Source organism: Mobula birostris, unplaced genomic scaffold, assembly GCF_030028105.1.
Source record: "Mobula birostris isolate sMobBir1 unplaced genomic scaffold, sMobBir1.hap1 scaffold_408, whole genome shotgun sequence".
Lineage (NCBI taxonomy): Eukaryota > Metazoa > Chordata > Chondrichthyes > Myliobatiformes > Myliobatidae > Mobula > Mobula birostris.
In genome coordinates this window covers 148,366-162,794 of record NW_027277172.1, presented here as the reverse complement: position 1 = coordinate 162,794, position 14,429 = coordinate 148,366, and the positions used below count along the sequence as shown (strand labels likewise).

Sequence of the window (14,429 nt, the reverse complement as noted above, 5' to 3'; positions counted from 1 at the left end):
GATATCCTTGCGGATGAAGAACCTCTTAATGTTCTCCTTGGTGGCTTCCCACCAGTGAACCGGGGAATCAAAGAAGGCTTTCAAGGTTCTCCAACCTGTGTACTCCCTCTCTAGTTCCTCGATGTTCTCTGGGGTCAGCAGCTTTACGTTCAGCTTCCAAGTCCCCCTGCCTGCCTTCTGGTCCTCCCGTAACAGACAGGTGGCTCTCAGAAGGCAGTGGTCAGCGAAGAACACCGGCGTGACATCGGTGGACCTGACCGTGAGGGACTCTGACAGGAAGAGGAAGTCAATCCGGGAGCGGGCTGAGCCGTCCGATCGTGTCCAGGTCGCTTGCGGCTGTGCTCCACCTGTGGGGGTGCCAAAGGCGTCACGCAGCTTGGCTGTCTTCACCGTTTCCCTCAGGAGTCTAGAGGTACTGTCCAGCCTGCCGTCGGCGCTGCCGGGTCCTCCAGCCGCATCAATGGTGCAGTTGAAGTCTCCGGCCAGAACGATCCGGTTGGGACGTCACCAGCAGCTGTGGGAGCTGCTCGAAGACCGCCAGCCGCTCGCTCCGCACGGGGGAGGCGTACACGTTGATCAGCCGGAGCGGAGTGCCCCGGTATTTGACGTCTGCTACCAGGAGGCGCCCCGCAACCACCTCTTTAACTTGGGTGATTGAGAAGTTGCCTCCCCGCAGCAGAATACCCATGCCGGAAGCGCGACAATCGTTGCCCCTCGACCACACAGACAAACCTTTTTTCCACCACCGTGACCACCTCCGGTAGTTCCGGAGGTGTGGTAGTCCGCACTCCTGGAGGAAGGTCACGTCGATCTTTACAGTGTCCAGGTACTGGAGCGTGCTGACGCATCGCCCAGTACTCTTCAAACCTCGCACGTTCAAGCACGCCAATTTAAGGTCTGCCATCGTTGTAAGTCCTTTATTTTGGCTGCTCTCCGTCCTCACCCTTGCCATCCTGACCCTTCATTCCCACCGCCTTTGTGAAGTTTTCCACCTCCTGTGGGCTCAGGTACTGCTGGTAGTACTCCCCCGGGTGTGGCCGTTCTGGTTCAGGGCCCGGGGTGGGGGGGGGGGGTTGTTGACTTCCTGGGCTGCTTCCCCTTCAGGCTGCTGGGTGCCAGCCGTGGCTCTGCTCCCGGATTCCCGGAGCTGTGTGTGTCTGCTGCTCTCCGCCTCCTGTACTTGGGGGGTGGCCAGCAGACTTTCTCCCTCCTCTCTCCTCCTCTCCACCTGTTCTGCCAGCCGCTTCTTCCGCCGGGGCTGCTGGCCTCCCCCAACTCCTTCCTCCTCTGAAGAGGACAGGGTACCAGAGGTTGTGTGGTTCCCTGCCCTTTTCTTGCGTTGCTCCGCCTTCTGTCGCTTGGCCGCCGTCTTTTGGGTCTTTTTGCGTTTCACGACTTTCCATTCGGTTTCCACCTCAGCTCTCCCCTCCTCCATGGACTCCTGCTCGTCGTTTGCCTGGTCCTGGAGGGTCTGCAGGGGGGTGGCAGGTCTTGGGGTGCTTTCACCTTCCTCCCTGGTTTCGTCTTCCGTCCTGTCGGGTGCCTCATCTGCAGCGCTGGCGGGTACGTCCGAAACTGCTTGGGCCCTTTCAGGGCCAGCACCTCCCCTGGTCGCCTGTGCGTAGGTGCCCCCACGCCTCGGGCAGGCTCTGTACAGGTGGCCAGCCTGTCCGCAAAGGTTGCAGGACTTGGCCTGCGTGCAGTCTTTGGTCAGGTGGCCTTCGGTTTTACAGTTCTTGCACATCACCACCCTGCACTGGGCTGCGATGTGCCCTGCCTTGCCGCAGTTTCAGCACACCCTGGGTTGCCTCGCGTACACCGTGTACCCTCGGTTCCCTCCGATGGCGAAGACGGAGGGGGGGTGGATGACGCCGCCGTTGGAATCCAACCTCAGCTTCACCTTGACCTGCCGTTTGCTGGTCCAGATTCCCAGTCCGTCCTTCACGTCCGCTGGTGTCCCTACACTCTCCACATACCGAGCGAGGAATGTAAGGACATCTACCACTGGCACGTGCGGGTTGAACATATGTACCGTGATTGTCCGTTCCTGTTGGGTAGCCGTTGCAAAGAGGGCCCGTGCTTTCAGCAGCAACAGCGGCGCCTCTGTCCCCCTCAGCTGAAGCTGCTGGTACAGCTTCTGCCACTCTGCAGCCTGCCGGAAAGTGACATCGAAGAAACCTGCGAAGTCCTGGACGCAGTAGATGTCGTCGGGCGTAAATCCGCAGCACTCCATCAAGACCTTCCGGATGAAGCTCTCTCAGGTGAAGCCGGTGCCCCCGTTCCAGTCTCGCACTGTCAGCCTGACAGTGTTCTTGATACCCGGGCCTCGAGCCGATGCACTGCTCGCTGCTGCCATCTTCTTCCTCACTGCTGTCGTCGCTGGTATGGGGTGTTAGATTGGAGGCCAATCAGCATTAGGATCCACCCCTGCGTCAGCGCGAACTCTTCTCCTCTGCCTTCCGGTCTGATAAGAACAGATACTACACTTGATCTTAGCCAAAAGGCCGAGAATACTGTTATGCTAAACACTATATTACCCTGAATGCCGTATGTCAAAAGATTCACAAATATAGTCCACCTTTCCCACCAACCTGGCTTCACCCTTCACCTGCTGTTGGTCCTCCTTCCCTTCCCTTCACCTTTTTATTCTGGTGTCTTCCCCTTTCCTTTCCAGTCTTAAAGGAGGGTCTCGGCCCAAAACGTTCACTGTTTGTTCATTTCCATAGGTGCTGTCTGATCTTCTGAGTTCCTCCAGCATTTTGTGTGTATTACCATTAATATATAAATTTAGTTTGCATAAAAACACAATGATTCAAAGGAGCTTAAAGAAGCAATAAATATGTACTAAAAAACACAAAAGCAAAATGTGAAATGCTCCAAACAGCCTGAATCCATTTCATAATGGAAGATTTTTTTCTAAGGTCTCTGGTCTATTAGCAATTTATAGTGGTCTTATTGATAATTAATCTGGAATATTGACTGGATCTGTTCATTATTGTGAGTCCTCCATTGGTTGGGATCAACCAATGATGTTGCGTCCCAATTGTTTACAGGATGCGCAAGCTGGTATGCAAGCCAGGACAGTGCGATATGGAGAGCAAGCTGTTGCCCGTGCAGCAGGCTCTCCTTCTCCACGCAGCTGATGAATACAAAGGAACGGTGGAGACCAACACAGTTTGGCACCAGTACAGGAGTCCACAGGGGTTGACGTTCAGCGTTGAACTCAACATAGGACTGCCTTAGAGTTATTAGCTCCGGCCTTCCCCATGAGTGGATATAGCCGCAAGGCAGCTGAGGTTTTCAGTCAAAGTTTTCTTTCCCTTAGATGAGCTGCCAACCTCGGCTGATGAACCCTATCCACCTGAAATTCATCATTAATCTGTCTGTTTTAGAATCTAATTTCAAGCAGCAGCATTTATTTTATTTATTTATTTATTTATGCTGGGATACAGAGCAGAGCTGGCCTTCCGGCCCTTCAAACCACACTGCCCGGCAACTCTCAACAAACGCGACTAACCCTAACCAATTCACGGGACAATTTACAATGACCAATTCACCTACCTTTGGTACATCTTTGGACTGTGGGAGGAAACTGGAGCACCCGGAGTAAAGCCAGGCATTCCAGGGGGAGGATGTACAGAGACTCCTTACAGAGGATGCTGGTATTGAACCCTGAACTCCGACACTCTAAGCTGTAATAGCGTGCTAACCACTGCGCTACCATGGCACCTTTACAACAGCATACCAACAAGCTAATGGTACTCTTCTGTATTGACGAGTTAAAGGCAAACAGAGGGTACTTGCATTAATGTGAGTATCCAAAAGCTGCATTATTATGTGGCAGCTCTCTCTTTATTGCTTGACTTTAATGTCCACTAACTGGCTCTCAACCATGGCACAGAAGGTTAGGTCTTGTCCTTTACATGCAAGTACCTTTTTAACAATCTGATGAGTGATAAAAACTGTCAACCATCCTCCCTGGCATCCACAATTAACTGTTACATATGGAGTCTTATTGCTTCAGATTTTGATAAAAAAATTCTTCAGGGAGAAAACCTTGAAAAGTTTGGGAAAATGATGTTAGAGTAGAAAACTCACTCAAGGTATTGAAACAGACATGATTGGTCAAATGGCTTTTGTTCTCTCAGCAAAGCAAGGGTTAACATGCTTTGGACAGTCCCAAGCCCGGCTGCAAAAGGAGGAGGGCTGGGCATGGGGCTAGCAACCCCATCTCGTAAAAACCCAGAGCCACAGAAACACAGACAGAAACTCCAAAGGCCTCTTGGCTGGGTGAGGAAGAATCTTCGAAAATGGGCTGCACCTGGAGACAATTTGAAAGACTGGCCCAGGACAGAGAACTCTGGCGAGCTGCTATCGACAGCCCGTGCCCAGTAGGTGTGATTGGCTTAAAAAGAAGGTTCTTTGTCAGAGAAGGCAGCTATTCGACCCATTAAGGCTATGCTGGATCTCAGAGCAATCCCATTTCCCCAGACATCCCTGTACCTATTTTTCTCACATGCCCATCCACATTCCTCCCCCAGGCTTCACTCACCTACGTTACAGTATAACTTGCCGTAGACAATTGATCTACCTGCCTAACTTTGGGATGTGGAAGGAAACCAGGGATCCTGAGGAGAGCTGGAAGGACCAGCCCGGGACAGGGGAACTCAAGTGAGCTCCTGTGCCCCAGTCGGGTGATGGGTTCAGTAAGTCAGCAAGTAAGGGTTAAAATGTTGTGCTAACAGAACAGAGTGCTGACATTTTGTACAGATTTCCTCTGTGTGAAAGCTCACTGAGGCAACAGTCAGAAGATAGTTGACAGAGACAGTGTGCAGACGTAGCGCAGTCACTCGGGCCCTTGAGAGCCTAACTCTTGTACAGCCTTTCTGTCCAAGCCTGGGAGCCAAGGTCGCCAAGCAGACCAAGACTAGATCAAGATACAAACAAAGCATTCTCGGACAACACTAATTTTACTAATTCTCAAGTGTCATTGGCCTTTAACTTGTAGATTTAATTGGTAATTAACACCTGAAATATGCATTATGATTGATATTTAAATATGCAAATGATGGGATTCAGAAGTAGACAATATCAAGCAGTAGTAAATCAAGGCAACTGGATTACCTAGAAGACATTTCGCTACTCATCCGAGAGGCTTCTTCAGTTCTGATCCATGATGGGTAGTTTTCCAGCTGACAAACACAGGCTACGTCCACACTGGACCAGATAATTTTGAAAACTCCGGTTTCGCGTAAAAACAATAGGCGTCCACACCAGGCGTTTTTCAAAATACGTCCATCCACATTAGAATAGATATATTTGTGAATCTCTGGGCATGCGCAGGACACACAGAAAACAAACGAAGAGGAAGTGGTGTACTTGGTGAGCATTAGTCCAGTTACACTAGAAAAAACTTAAAAGGAAATTGCCAAATGAAAGACTTGGTGTGTGTTTGTCCAGAAACATTTCCTACAGCCATAGTCTCTTCACCGATGAAAGGGACGACAGCTACAACTAAATGTAATAAGGCTTGTTCCTGGGCAAAAGTGAAATTTGCTGTTACCTCATTTGTTTGCCTTTACTTTTGCCAAGTCTTTGTGTATTATTTTGCTGTATTTAACATGTGCAATAAAACAAGTTGCTGGGCAAAAGTGACAATTGCACCTATTGAATGTTTGCACAAGCAATACATTAATAATGTTACAAGAGCACGATGGTGGACGAACCCAAGTGCAGAACACGGGCGCTGGGGCAGAGTCGAGAGGCGTTATCGCCGTAGCGAGCGTGGAATCGGTTTCCAGGAGAGTGTTTACCCGAAGTTTTGGGTTTGGTGAGAGTCCAGGAGCGGTGCTAGACTTAGAACTAATAGCCCTAAGAACCATGAAACGAGGTTACTCACATTGGAGTTGACCAACAAACTAGCAGCTCCTTGTTGTGATCACGGGGATTTATTCTGTATTTTCTGATGGAAAGCAGGTGTGTGTAGTTAGTGGAACCTGGGAATGACTGGAAATTAAACGAGGGGATTGAAGCCCAATTCCTGAGGTAAATAGTAAGGTGGGGAATTGCCAGAAGGGACCATGACAAATAACGCACCTTGTTAAATGTAAAAAACATGTCTGCATCAGTTTTATCTTGTATTTCCATACAATGTTACATTAGACTATTACACATCTATTGTCAGAGAATTACTTGCATAAATAGGTAAACCACCTTCATACAGGCAAGGACAGAAAACAGGGCAAAGTGAGTATACTTATTTATTCAGTAAGGTATGGGTCAAAGTATTTGGTGAGTATATTTCTAACTCTTATGGCTTCAGTCTCGTTGCCGTCTGTTCTGAAATTGTTAGGTTGTGTGGGGGGTTGCGTTCAAGAAAACAATGAAATGCTGCGCTGCCGCCATCCGTTCCGGCACGTCATGACAGCGTTTTTAAAAATATCAGTTTACCCCGTCCACACTGCTCTGCACAATTGACGTTTTCAAATTTACACACTCTGGAGGACATTTTAGAAAGTCTCCGTTTTCGGGGGAGGAAAACTCCGTTTCAGTGTGGACGTAGGGTCAAAATGAAGAGAAAAAGCTTCGGTTACGGATTTATCTGGTTTAGTGTGGACGTAGCCTGAGTTGTTTGAATGTGCAGCAATCACATGAGGATTGTTAAGAGTCATGGAGGTAATGAGAAGGTCATTAGTCTTATCTTTGCATGAATGGAGGGGTGAGCTGTTGTGGAGACGGCGGGGTAGAGATGTTAGGACTGCTTTATAAGTAGCTGATAGGTGGTGTTGTACCCCACCCTCTCTGTTCAGGGATGGGTTTTCCAGTTTGACAAAGATGGCTTCTTTCACCCTTCTTTCAAACCAGCTGTCCTCCCTGTCCAAGATGTGCACATTGTTATCATCAATGGTGTACATATACGGTCGATTCTTGACCTGAGGTGTTAGCCCTCCTATGTTGGGCCATCCGTTTATAAAGTGGTTGTTTTGTCTCACCAATATACAAGGGCTGGGGTACAACATCACCTATCAGCTAGTTACAATGTAGTCCTAACATCTCTACCCTGGCGTCTCCACAGTTCACACCTCCATTCATGCAAAGATAAGACCAATGACCCTCCCATTACCTCTGTGACTCGGAACAACCCTCATGTGATTGCTAAGCTGGAAAACTACCCAGCGTGGATCAGAACTGAAGCAGCCTCTCGGAGGAGTGACAAAACATCTTCCAGACAACACAACAAGTCCAGTTGCCTTGATAGACAATGATCTGGATGGGTGAGAACCTCCAGTGACAGAAGTACACAAAGTTTCTATTGGGTCAATGTTTTATACATAGAAACATAGAAAACATAGAAAGCACAATACAGGCCCTTCGACCCACAAAGCTGTGCCGAACGTGTACTTACTTTAGAAATTACCTAGGGTTACCCATAGCCCTCTACTTTTCTAAACTCCATGTACCTATCCAGGAGTCTCTTAAAAGACCCTATTGTATCCGCCTCCACCACTGTCATCTGCAGCCTATTCCACGCACTCACCACTCCCTGCGTAAAAATCTTACCCCTGACATCTCCTCTGTACCTACTTCCAAGCACCTTAAAACTGTGCCCTCTCGTGCTAGCCATTTCAGCCCTGAGAAAAAGCCTCTGACTATCTATACAATCAATACCTCTCATCATTTTATACACCTCTATCAGGTTACCTTTCATCCTCCGTTGCTCCAAGGTGAAAAGGCCAAGTTCATTCAACCAACTGGTTAATTTCAGTATGAAAATGGAATTTCTTTGTTCAAGCTTCAGAACAGTGAGATGACAGGGGCCAGGTCATTGTCCTTGTGCACAGGCAAGTAAAGTGTGATTGAGGAACGAGTGTGAGTTTTCAGAGTCCCATTAATTGGCAACAACATGAATCCTTTCAAATTTCCATTATTCTAACCCAATTATTTTAGCAAATGTTCTTTTTAATATTGCTCATTTCTCTCTATTACTTCAATCCTTCTTTCCTTCCCTTTATTTTGCCTTCTGTATCCAATTTGAAAGTGAATATATAACCTTTAATTCACTCATGTTCTCAGAACCTCCATGTTTATTCCCTAATACTGCTAGGTCAGGATTGTCCTGGTTACAATGTATAGTCCTCTGATTCCCTCACTCCACCTTTATCGGCAACTTTAAGCTGGAAGATGCAAGGACAAATTGAACTAATCCATTAACACTGTTAGATTCCCAACCAATCGAACTCTGATCTAATGCAAAAATACATCCAATTTCATTTTCTTGTGAATTTTCAAAAACTCCTTGGCTATTTCACAAATAAAAAGCCTTGACTCAGTTAATGCAACTGTTTATCCAGTGACAAAATAGAAAATGTTGGAAAAATTAACTTACACAAGAGTTCAGCAGATGACAACGGAGCAGAATTTGGCCATTCAGCCCATCGAGTCTGCCCTGCCATTCAATCATGGCTGATTTATTATCCCTCTCAATCCCATTCCTTTGCCATCTCCCCCAACACCTCTTATACCCTCACTAATCAAAAACCTATCCACCTCCACTTTAAATATACCCAATGACTCGGCCTCCCCAGCCGTCTGTGGTAATGAATTCCACAGATTCAACCACCCTCTATCTAAAGAAATTCCTCCTTATCTCTATTCTTGAGGGACATCCTTGTATTCTGAGGTTGTGCCCTCTGGTCCCAGACTCTGCCACTATGGGATACATCCTTTCTATGTACACTATCTAGGATGTTCAATATTCACTGTAACTCCCATTTTAGATGAGATTTCATCTCCTTTTATCACAGACATCCTCTTTGTTCTGCACACCTTCTCTCCTAGCGTAAAACAATTTAAACCGCTCTTCCAGTTCTGACAATGGTCGCAGACCTAAGACATTGATTGTTTATCTTCCCACCATTGCTGAGTTTATCCGGCATTTTCCTACCTTTTGCTTCAAATTTCTAGCATCTGCAGTTTAGTTTTTCTGAATTTCATGTGCAGAGTGCTGACATTTTGATTTTAAGGCCAGCACTGATATTTCATGATTGTCTTCTACTTCAGGCAAAATTTCTAGAAATTTGAAAGCTCTTTTTTATTGGCTTCTGCTCAAACGTATCAGCACATTGCCAATTGCATATAGCCTTGACCAATACAATAATTTTAAAGTTAATTAAGGATTTTCTTTTTAAGTGTGTTTCCATATACAGTATCTATAACAGAGACCTTTCTGCAGTTTAGCTAAAACTGGTGAAAATTAGTTTATATCAAAACTTTTATTCATTATTAATTGGAAATTCAAAATTGACCCATTTTAATTACTGGAAGTAACTTTTTAAATACAGTCCCTATAAAAAGTATTTGCCCCCCCCCCAGAAGATTTTATGTTTTATTGTTTTACAACATTGATTCACAGTGGATTTAATTTGTTTTTTTGACACTGATCAACAGAAAAAGAGTCTTTCATGTCAAAGTGAAAACAGATCTCTACAAAGTGATCTAAATTAATTACAAATATAAGACACAAAATAATTGATTGCTTAAGCATTCACCCCCTTCAAGTCAGTATTTAGTAGATGCACCTTTGGCAGCAATTACAGCCTTGAGTCCGTGTGGATAGGTCTCTATTAGCTTTGCACATCTGGACACTGCAATTTTTCCCCATTCCTCTTTACAAAACTGCTCAAGCTCTGTCAGATTGCATAGGGATCATGAGTGAACAGCCCTTTTCAAGTCCAGCCACAAATTCTCAATTGAATTGTGGTCTGGACTCTGACTTAGCCACTCCAGGACATTAACTTTGTTGTTTTAAGCCATTCCTGTGCAGCTTTGGCATTATGCTTGGGTCACTGTCTTGCTGGAAAACAAATCTTCTTTGAAGTCACAGTTCTCTTGCAGACTGCATCAGGTTTTTCTCCAGGATTTGCCTGTATTTTGCTGCTTCATTTTACCCTGTACCTTCACAAGCCTTCCATGGCCTGCTGAGGTGAAGCATCCCCTTAGCATAATGTAGCCACCACCATGTTTCTTGGTAGGGGTGGCAAGTTTTTGATGATGTGTGGCGTTTGGCTTATGCCAAATGTAGTGTTTAGTCTGATGACCAAAAAGCTCAATTTTGGTTTCATCAGACCATAGAACCTTCTTCCAGTTGAGTTCAGAGTCTCCCATGTACCTTCTGGTAAACTCTAGCCGAGATTTCATTTGAATTATTTTCAGAGGCCTTCTCTTTGCCACTCTCCCATAAAGTTGTGATTGGTGAAGCACCCAGGCAACAGTTGTATGCATACTCTCTCCCATCTCAGCCACTGAAGTGTGTAACTTCTCCAGAGTTGTCATCGGTCTCTTGGTGGCCTCCCTCACTAGTCCCCTTCTTGCACAGTCACTCAGTTTTAAGTCAGCCTGCTTTATGCAGATTTACAGCTGTGCCATATTCTTTCCATTTCCTGATGATTGACTTAACTGTACTCCAAGGGATATTCAGTGACTTGGAAATTTTCTTGGATCTATTTCCTGTCTTGTGCTTTTCAATAACCATTTTATGGAGTTGCTTGGAGCGTTCTTTTGTCTTCATAGTATAGTTTTTGCTGGGATACTGACTCACCAGCAGTTGGACCTTCCAGATACAGGGGTAATTTTACTACAATAATTTGAACTACCTTGACTGCACAGAGGTCTTCAAAAACAGATCTCCATTTAACCTCTAAAACCAGTTGGCTGCACCAGTGATTTGGTGTGTCATACTAAAAAGGGGTGATTACTTATACAATCAATTATTTTGTGTTCTATAATTGTAATTAATTTAGATCACTTTGTAAAGATCTGCTTTCACTTTGACACAAAATAATCTTTCTCTGTTGATCAGTGTCAAAAAAGTCAAATTAAATCCACTGTGATTCAATGTTGTAAAACAATAAAACATGAAAACTTCCAAGGGTGGGGGGGAGGTGTATGTCCAGAAATATTTTCAAGCCATTTGCTACCAACACCATATGCCCAAGAATTTCCTTTCTATATCTCTCTATTTCTTGTTTCCTTGCTGTTAACACCTAAGAATCTGCTTGGATCAAGCATCAAAGAACACAGATCAAACACTTAGTGGCCATTTCATTAGCTACCTTCTGTACCGAATAAAATGGCCATTCAGTGTATGTTTGTGGTCTTCTGCAGCTGTAGTCCATCTTCTTTGAGGTTTGATATACAGTACATTCAGAGATGCTCTTCTGCATGCCACAGTTGTAAGATGTGGTTATTTGAATTACTGTTGCCTTTCTGTAAGTTGAAACCAGTCTAGCCATTCTCCCCTGACCTCTCCTGTTAACAAGTTGTTTTTGCCCACTGAACTGCTGCTCACTGGATTTTTTTTTGTTTTTCACACCATTCTCTGGAAACTCTGGAGAATGTTGTACATGAAAATCCCAAGATATCAGCAGTTTCTGAGATACTCAAACCACCTTGTCTGGCACCAACAATCATCCATGGTTAAAGTCAGTTAGATCACAATTCTTCACCTTTCTGATAATTTGTCTGAAAAACAACTGAACCTCTTGACCACGTCTGCATGCTTTTCCGCAATGAGTTGTTGCCACATGATTGGCTAATTATATATTTCCATTGATGAGCAGGTATACCTAATAAAGTTGCCACTGAGTTTAGAACAGTACATGTTTCAGTTTAATTGTCATTCAACCATACATGAATACCAATGAATACAGCCAAATGAAGCAGCATTCCTCCAGGGCCAAGGTCCAAAACACAGTACTAATAGTCATACACAGCACAAAGAACATATAAAGTTCAAAGTAAATTTATTATCAAAGTACATATATATCACCATATACAACCCTAAGATTCATTTTCTTGAGGGCATACTCAATAACTCCAATAAATAGCAATAATTTAACAGAAAAATATCAAAATACGTAATAAAACACCAACAAATTCAAGGCAATAAATGTAGAAAATTCTGAGAGAAACCAGAAACAATCCAACATATTATAGGATCCTGTAGCAGTTTAACTCAATCTGATTACTTACACAGGCACAATCAAGTGGTAAACATTATTTACCAAAATCTTGCTTTAAAGTACAAACACATAAATGAAATTGCACATTACTATAAATACAAGCCTGGTCCAGTTTTAGAGTCAGAAAACCACAAATTATATTATGACTGATCAAGCTTGGATAACAAGTAAACATCATACTGATTATGTTCTGTGTAATAAGCATTTGACCTAAGGTTTGTAAATTCATGTATATGAGTCTTTATGAGGATAGAAGTTCCCTGTAAGAGCTATCCAATTATTCCCTTGCTAGAGGATAACATGTATTTATACTCAGTGGCCACTTTATTAGGTACACCTGTACCCCTGCTTGTTACTTACTTTACTTTACTTTATACTTTATTGTCGCCAAACAATTGATACAGGAACGTACAACCATCACAGCGATATTTGATTCTGCTGTTCGGTAAGCCTGGACCTCTGGGTCAGTAACTTAGTTGGCTCCATGCTGGTATAGTCAACCCCTATGTTTACGGCCTCAACAGCTGGCCATGAGAGATGATCAGGTATGGCATTAATTTTCCCTTGTTATGTTGTATTTCAATACTGGTTAATACAAGTATCTAATCAGCTGGTCATGTGGCAGCAACTCAATGCATTAAAGCATGTAGACATGGTCAAGAGGTTCAGTTGTTGTTCAAACCAAACATCAGAATGGGGAAAATGTGATCTAAGTGTCTTTTTCCATGGAACGATTGTTGGTGCCAGACAGGGTGGTTTGAGTATCTCAGAACCTGCTGACCTCCTGGAATTTTCATGCACAACAGAGTCTAGAGTTTACAGAGAAAGGTGCAAGAAACAAATAAAAAGATCCAGTGAATGGTAGTTCTTTGGGCAAAAATGCCTTGTTAATGAAAGAGGTCAGAGGAGAATGGCCAGACCAGTTCAAGCTGAGGGGAAGATGACAGTAACTCAGATAACCACACATTCAGCAGTGGTGTGCAGGACAGCATCTCTGAATACACAACACTTTGAACGTTGAGGTGGATGGGCTACAGCAGCAGAAAACCGTGAACATACACTCACTCAGTGGCCACTTTAAAAGGTACCTCTTGTATGTAGAACATTTACAGTCATCCCAAAGCATCTCATAGAGGCATCATCTGACGACGTAAGATTGGGAACATGAAAGAACATGTTCTCTATTTATCTGTTCACTGAGTATGGATGTCTCAGGTACGATCACCTCAGATCGCACCACGGTAGGATAGCGGGTAGCGGGACGCCATTACGGCTCAGAATGTTCTGGAATTTGGAATTCAATTCTGGTACCCTTCCGTAAGGAGTCGTTGTTCGTCCTCTTGTGGATAGTAAGGGTTTCCTCAGGGTCCTTCGGTTTCCTCCCACAGTCCGAAGATGTACCAGGTAGGATAATTGTTTATTGTAGATGACACGTTATTAGGTTAGGGATAATCAGATTTGTTGGGGATTGCTCTAACGTTCTGTGTTCCATAATCACGCCAGGGGTGCTTGCACCACAGAAGGGAATGAAAGTATACTGTACATATTTACCTAGTAGCTTACAAGGGAATGTCTCTATTAATATGAGGGGTAGTAATAGGATGAATGCTTGCAGCCTTTCTCCCCTTAGGTTGGGTCAGACTGGACCTAAAGGTTGTAGGTTTAAGGTGAAAGGTAAAATATTTGAGGGGGGACTACTTCGCTCAGAGAATGGTGAGAGTGCGGAATGAGCTGCCAACGGAAGTGGTGGATGCAGGTTCAATTGTAACATTTAAGGGGGGTTTGGATAGGTACATTAGATAATTCAGGTATGAGGGGCTATGGTCCAGGTGTAGGTAGATGGGACTAGTGCAAGGGACCAGGCCAGCATGGACTAGATGGGCCAGAAGGCCTGTTTCTGTGCTGCAGTGCTCTATGCCTCTTTGGCTCTGTAACAGCATACATTCCTTTCTTCTGGCTTTATCAGCTTGATGGTGTAGCTGGAGCAGCTGCCTTGCAGTTGGTTTCAGTCCTGTCCAGCTGTCTGAGTGGAGATCGCATGCTGCCTCTGGGTGTGCTTGTTTCCACCCGCATCCCAGAGACGTGACGGCTGCCAAATTAATCGGCCACGGCAAACTGCACTCAGTGTGCAGGTAAGGAGAATCTTGAAAGAGTTGACGGGAGAGTGTGGGGAAGGAAAATGGGACCGTGTGGATTGGTGCAAATGGACACTTAGTGAGTGGTGCAGTCATGGTGGGGCACTGGGCCAACACCCAGACCTCATGGCTCTGTGACTCTGAATGTACTGCAGTTGACAAGGTTTCAGTTATTTATTGATTTAGAGATCAGCGTGGAACAGGCCATTCTGGACCTTGAGCTGCCCTACCCAGTAACCCATCGATTTTAACACTAGCCTAATTACAGGGCAAT

General features: G+C 44.9%; 1 pseudogene; it reads right to left on the bottom strand.

The window, feature by feature from the left end:
- Nucleotides 1-2,384: 2,384 nt before the first annotated feature.
- Nucleotides 2,385-2,517, bottom strand: LOC140193168 (U2 spliceosomal RNA; annotated as a pseudogene).
- Between the last annotated feature and the right edge of the window lie 11,912 nt (nucleotides 2,518-14,429).